Here is a 7238-nt window from a genome sequence, read left to right on the forward strand (position 1 = left end):
GGGTGTCAAACAACAGAAGTGTGGTCAAGGCAGACAGCGGACCATATGAAATATGAAATTAATAATAATCTATAAATTATTGAGAGTGGGAAGGTGTGGGAGGGAGATAAAGAAGAGATAATACCAGGGGCTCAAGTAGAAAGAAAAAGTTTTGGAAATGTTGATGGCAACATATGTTCTTGATACAATTGATGTATGGATTGTTATAAAATCTGTAAGAGCCCCCAATAAAATGATTAATTAAAATTAAAAAAATATTCCTCCTTTGGTAAACTGTATTTTGATATGGGAAAAAACACACAACAATTTTCCAATGTCTCCAAACACCAATCATTTATCTTTAGCTCCCTTTTAGAGGCTTTTGGCCTTCTTTTATCCCCATCAAACCATAAAACACACTTAAACCAAAGCAAATGGCCAATGAGTTCCAACTCATAATGACCTTATAGGGGAGGGTAGCACTGTCCTTGTGGATTTCTGATACTGTAACTCTTCCCTCCCCGCCCCCAGGTTTCCAAGGATGTATTTTTTTAATTAGTTGGGATTACAGTGAACCCTCGCCACTTCGCGCTTCGACTTCCGCGGCTTCACTCTATCGCGTTTTTTGCGTAACAGCACCCACTGCCTACACCCGCTCCTTCAGAGGAAAAAGACGGCGACCCACCTGTAGAGTACATCCCTTAAGTCATTTCATAGGCTATTGATTACAGTATTTGTAAGAACTATGTATAATAATACTGTATGTGAAATATGTAATACTGTAAACTAGATGCCATAAATAATATAATAAATAATAAATGATCATTGTAACGTCCAAAATGTTTTACTGTATTTTCCCTTTTTCGTTTAATAAATTGGGTAATACGAGTGTAATGGTGACTAAAGGGTGTTTTTTCATGTCCTCTATGCTCTAACTACGAAAATATTTGATTTACAAATAAGGAATCCTACTTCGCGGAATTTCATTTATCACGGTAGGGTCTAGAACCGATTAACCGCGATAAACGAGGGTTCACTGTATATACATATAACACTTCATGCCGTATTTCAATTATGTCAAGTAGAATTGTACAATTGCTCTCACAATAAATTCCAGCCATTATTTTTCTACATGGACTCTGACACATCTCCCTTTTACTCCCTCCCCACCACTGTACCCCTTTCCCCAAACCCCTTATTCTACTTCCTGTTCCTATAGGTTCATCAATCTTGTGTTTCATATGTGGAAAATCAGAAAAGCACATAACACAGCTTGAAGAGGGTGACCTCCATTCACATAGCACCTGTGAGCTACACTCTACTATGAAAAACAAGAGCAAACCAGACACAGACAGTACAAACCAATACAGAACACTGGGAAACCAGATGAGGTCCAGCTTGCATCATAGGGGATTCTACCAACAAAATTTTAATTGTTCAGATTTATGCCTTTGATCTTCTATATTCTTCCCTCCCAAGCACTCTGTTTAGTGACAATTTTCCTCCCATCCCTCAATTTTAGATAGTTCTCTGCAGGCTTATTTCCTATGTAGATTCACAAATGAACTTTGGGTTCCCAATTGCATACATCGGTTTCTGCACACCGGATTTTAAAAATTTAGGCTTTGATACTTTTCCTACTTCAAATTTGGATTACATGGGTTCCAACCCTTTGGTTCTGCTGATGGTGTGCTTCTCCCAAGTGGACTTCATTAACATCTCTCTTAGAGGGCTGCTTATTTAGAGACAAACCTTTAAGACCCCAGAAGCTATTTAATCTGATAGCCGGGCACCACCTAGATTCTTTGCCACTTATTTCTATAGCACCTGTATCTTCTGTGTTCCTTTCCTGAGGTTGAGTGATACTATAACTCTTTATTGGAGTAGAATGCCTCCTCTTTCTCCCATTAACCAGATTAGGATTCTCTTAATCTATTAGAATATTTCAAGTAATATTGAGTACTAAGATATTCTTGGTGCTCTCATGCAAATTGACCCAAGAATTGATAACTTATTTGCCATGGCTGAACTGGAGGACATTGTGCTGAATGGAATAATCCATCACTAAATGACAAATGGTGTATGAGACTAGTATTGTAATAAGTCAAGGTATTCTTTACACAGAAAGAAACGTTCTTGGATGGTTATTTGAGGTGGGGTGGGTGGGAGAAAGGCAGTTAACTTATGAATTTATAGGTAGACTAATACTAACTTGGGTGAAGGGAAGACAATAAAAAGAGACATGATATGTACTTTCCCTTGATAAGATATTACTCCTTATTTTCTAATTTTATCTATTTTTTAATTAGTGTTGAGGGAGAATGGAGAAAGAGTTTAAAGCAGGAATTATGGAACTTGACTGTTTGCTTTCTTCCTTTTTGACCTCATATCTAGTCTAAAAATGATGTGCTTGCTTTGTAAAGTTGTTATACGGACTAAGAATTCATATCTATGAAATTCTTAGAATAAATTCTTTCCCAAGGATATGTAATGCAAGATAATTTAATTTGAATCAATGTTCCTAACAAATGGGAGATGTGGACTTCCAACCCAGGATGTTTAGGCTCCAAACCTTGTGCTCTTTTACATAAACCAGATATCGTATTCTGTTATTTAAATTTGGACCACTTCCTGGACACATCAATACCCAATCCAATCACCTCCTGTACGCCCACTCTGAGTTTCTGGGTGCTAAGGGCATATGAGGGAGTTCTCCTCCTGCCCCTTCAAAAGGAAATAGCTCAACTTGGCGGAACTTTAGTAGTTTGCATTACCTCCCCACTAGGGAAGTATCAAACATCTCTCTCTGAGTTAGTGCACCCAGTGGCATCCCCTGGGAAGATTCTCTGTGGTCACAGTGGATGTTTACATAAAGGCAGTTTAGCTTGAACCTTGTTATTTTGTGATGCCCACTTTAAGAGAACTGCATGAGGATGTGAAATTTTGTTTCCTACTTGTGAAAAATGCTGCATAAATTGTTGTCATGTTAAATACAGCTTGCAAGGACAGTGGTATGGGAAAATGAGTATGAGTGGTTTTTTCATTTCAAAAAAGGTGAAATCTCAATTGATGACAAACCTCTTTCTGAGCATCCGTCAACTTCCCAAATGGATGAAAATGTCAGCTCATAATGAATTTGGTGTTTGTTCCTCCGGGTTAGATTGTTAAGCAAGCTTTCTATTTAGAGGTTTTGGAAATCTTGTGTGTGACAAACAAGGCCTGATTTGTGGCAGACATTGCACCTGCTCATGCAGCCATCTCAGTGAGCCAGTTTTTGGCAAAAAAGAACATGTCTCACATACCCACTTACTCATCTGACCTTGCTGTGTGCAACTTCTTTTTGTTTCTGTGAATGAAGAGGGACATGAAAAAAATGTGATTTGATGACAAAGAAGAGGTTAAGAAAAAAAGAAGGGAGGTGCTGTCAGCTACCCAAACCGAGAAGTCTGAAAATTGTTTTCAAGAATGGAATCACAGATTAAAAAAAATGTATTAAGTGTAATGGAGAGTACTTTGAAGGTGATAAAATTGTTTTCTAAAAAATATTAAATACATAGGTTTGAAAAAAAGTTCTCGGTTTTCTTTTGGGGTAGCCCCTCATATACCATGGTGTTAATGGCTGGAGGGATGATATTGTGAACAGGGATGATGAGGATTCTTTTTCTTGCCAGGTGGGACAGTTACTACAAAAATGGCTGTATGGAAAAAGAGGATGAGGATGAGGATAAGGTGGGAGCTACAGGTACTCAGGGCATTTTGTATTGCTTCAGCAGAATTTAGGCTCAGGCATGAATGAAGAATCAAAGCATCGGAAACAAAGATGAGGCACATGTCACTCCCACCCACAATCCATGACAAGGCTAATTATTAGAACTTGGTAATAAAGATGTAATCACAGGCCAAACTAGTGACTCCTAGTTAGAGCACAGGCAGTGCTCCATCTCATTTCTAGGACAGCAGTGTCTCTAAGCAGCCAATACAGGCACTGGGATGGTCAAGAGACCATTCCTGAGCACCATGCTCCTGCAACTTTGATTACAAAATGTCAGTCACTATGGAAGGGTATTGAAGAGGATATCAAATGGCTACATATCTATCCACAGCCATACAGAGGAAGATTCCTGTCTCTAGGCATATAAAAATGTGGATGGCATAAATCTGACTGAAGCATTCAGGGAGGCTGATGGACTTGGCATCTAACCAGAAGAGGGCCAGGATCTTGGGCATGATGGTGGCGACCAGGTCAATGTCCACTACAGCTAAGACACGAAGGAATTGATACATGGGCTGGTGCAGGGCTGGCTCCTGATGGATAGTGATCAAGATGAGGACATTGGTGTCAAGAGCTAAGGGGTAGAGCAGAGCCAGTGGCAGGGAGAGCCAGTGTTGCCATTCATGATTCCTGGGAATCCCAGCAGGATGAACTCAGATACTTGAAATCTTCGGCTATTGGCTCTGTTCATGGTGGTATCCATATTGTGAGATGTCTTTATCTCAACATCTGCCTAGGAATTAAGGAGAAAAGAAAAATAAGGCTTCAGTTAGCTCAGCTAATTACCAAAATTTGTATTATAGTCCCTTTAGCCAGAATTTATTCAGAAATTTTGTTCAACTCCATTTAAAACTTTGAAAGAGCTCAGAAAAGCAAAGCAAGTCCCAAAGCATATCTTACAATGGTGTGGTAGTCACCTAATCTGGTGTCAATTTCAGGATTAAGAGTGTAAGGATGGAATCTAGGCTGTCAATCTGGAGATAGCCAATGAGACTTCTGTGGGCATGGACTTCTCTTGAGAATTCTGGGAAATCTGGTTATTCCTTCTTGGAGGCAGGGGACATTCATACTCTACTCACTCCCTTGGAGACATTGCAGAAGACAAGGCACATGGATCCGACCAGACCTCTGAAGCCGGAGAAGCTACAAAGAGACCCCTGCCAGTGCTGAGATGCTTACAACATCACTGGACCCAATGACTTTCTCCCCACTGGCTTGTGATCATCCTGCATTTGGTTTCATTGTATGTGTTTCATGAGTTTGAAGAGGACTTTATAGATTGGTTTCGGACATATGGGCTAATATCAGACTTATGGACTTGACCTGGACTGGGCTGGGATATTTTCTCAATAGTCAATTGCTCTTGTATATAAATCTCTTGCTTATATACATATGTGTGTTTGTGAATTTGCTTCTCTAGTGCACCCAGACTAACACAAATGGAGATTGTAGTAGAATAAAAAGGAAGACTTAGTGACTGTATGCTCTCTAAGGGTAGATTGTATTCATGATAAACATGGACCCAAAGCAGAAGATAAATACACTAGGAAGATTTTTCAGGGAAAGAAAAGATAGGGCTGTTGCTTCCATCCTTGGTGATCTGCTAGGAGGAAATAGGCAGCAATAATGAGAATTCTGACCATATTGTTTTTGTAAGCAGTGCCTATTGGCACATAGTTTGAAATTAAAACCATCTCATTATTTATTTATTATTATTATTCACATAGAAAGTTTCCTGGTCTGTGTAAGCAGTTTGTGTTTAACTATAGGCATGGTGGTTACATATTGGACTGTTAACCTGAGATATTCCAAACTGGAACCGGGAATAAAATGGTGACTCAATAGGACTCACCAGTCTGGAGGTCTTGCTGACTGAGCAGAAAATTGGAGGTAATGTGAAGGAAACAGGGAGATGGAGTCCAGAAATTAGAAGTTGGTTTCTAGGGTCTCTCCTGAACCCCTTTTTTGAGTGTGATTTCCACTCACAAAGCAAATCAAGAATGCTTTAAAGCACTCTAGCTTTGGTGAGCCCGTGGGCACCAGCTTCACCCATTCCAGGAGCAGCGATTCCTCCAGGCTGATTCCCTAAAGAGACAGAACCCCAGACATGAGGAGAACCCCACACCGGAGCTCTCAGAGCTGTTGGCTGCCTTGAACTCACAGCCTGGTGAGTGTCAGTGGCAGGTAGCCATAATTTAGAGTAGAAGAAATAGCAGAGTTTTACCTCAGGTAGATCGTGGTGTGGGAGAAAATAGACGGATCATCGGAATCCAAGGAACGAAATAAATTCCATTTGGCTGAGAAGGAAACAACCTCCCTGATAACCTGGATCTCCCCCTCTGGCGATTAGCCTGATAGCCCCCAAATCAGAGCCCATCACAAGCATAAAAAAAACCCAGTGTGGTATTGGCATAATGACAGATACTCAGACTAGTGGAAAAGAGCTGAAGACCCAGAAATGAAAACATCAGCATACAGGCAACTGATTTTTGATAAGGGCCCCAAAATATCAACTGGTAAGCAGATGCCATCTACAATAAATGGTGCTGGAAAAAATGGATACCTACCTACAGAAAAATGGGAGCACTTTGTGTAAGGAAGAGAGAGTGGAGCACATCCTGACCCATCAGGCCTGGAGGACGACATCCCGCTCTGAACAGCCAATGAGCAGAGTGGACAATATGACTGATCCCACCATGAGACACGCTGTCCCTTGATGGCCCCAGGCCCTTAGGGGGACAACACTGGAGACTCAGTGTCGGGACTGACCCAGAGACACTGAGGCAAACCACTAAAAGCGTGCGGCAGAGCAGCCGTGGGAGCAGAGCGGGGAGCCCCCAAGTGAGTACAAAGGACAGACTCGGGGGCCAGAGAGAGCATGGTACCCCATCGGTCCTGACTGAAGGACACACCCAGAGATTAAAACTCAGACCTTGTTCTATTTACAGGTTTTTCTTTCTGTTTAAAATTTTTTTCTTTTAATTAATTTTTTCTTCCGTGGGTAATTGGTTTCCATTTTTGTTGCCATCACTGTGCTCTCACTGATCGCCTATCTTGCTATGGCTTGGTTTTTGATACATATTATTACCTCTACAGATCTATCTAGATAAGGTAGACTGGATGAATAGTCTGAAGGAGAAAACAACGGGACAAATGGTTCCGGGGGGGACACGGGAGAAGGGGATGTGGGGGTAAGGAGGTGGTGCTGACCAATTCAGGGACAGGGGAGCAACAAATGATCCAAAATCAGTGGTAAGGAGGGTGTGAGAGGCCTGGTAGGGATTCGGCATGGGCAATGTAACCGAGAGAAATCACTGAAACCCAAATGAAGGCTGAGCATGATAGTGGGACAAGGGGGAAGTAAAGGGAAATAGAGGAAAGAAATAGGTGACAAAAGGTATTTATAGAGGCCTAAAGACTGGATTTTATATATAATTATATAAGAGGGTGGGGAAACAGATCCACGTGCATATATTTATAGGTTTAG

General features: G+C 41.0%; 1 pseudogene; it reads right to left on the reverse strand.

Annotated features, from left to right (window-relative positions):
- Positions 1 to 2588: 2588 nt before the first annotated feature.
- LOC101645916 lies at positions 2589 to 4454 on the reverse strand (annotated as a pseudogene).
- Positions 4455 to 7238: the final 2784 nt, after the last annotated feature.

Source organism: Echinops telfairi, unplaced genomic scaffold (assembly GCF_000313985.2).
Source record: "Echinops telfairi isolate 266 unplaced genomic scaffold, ASM31398v2 ScPeMD7_41;HRSCAF=154, whole genome shotgun sequence".
Classification (NCBI taxonomy): Eukaryota; Metazoa; Chordata; class Mammalia; order Afrosoricida; family Tenrecidae; genus Echinops; species Echinops telfairi.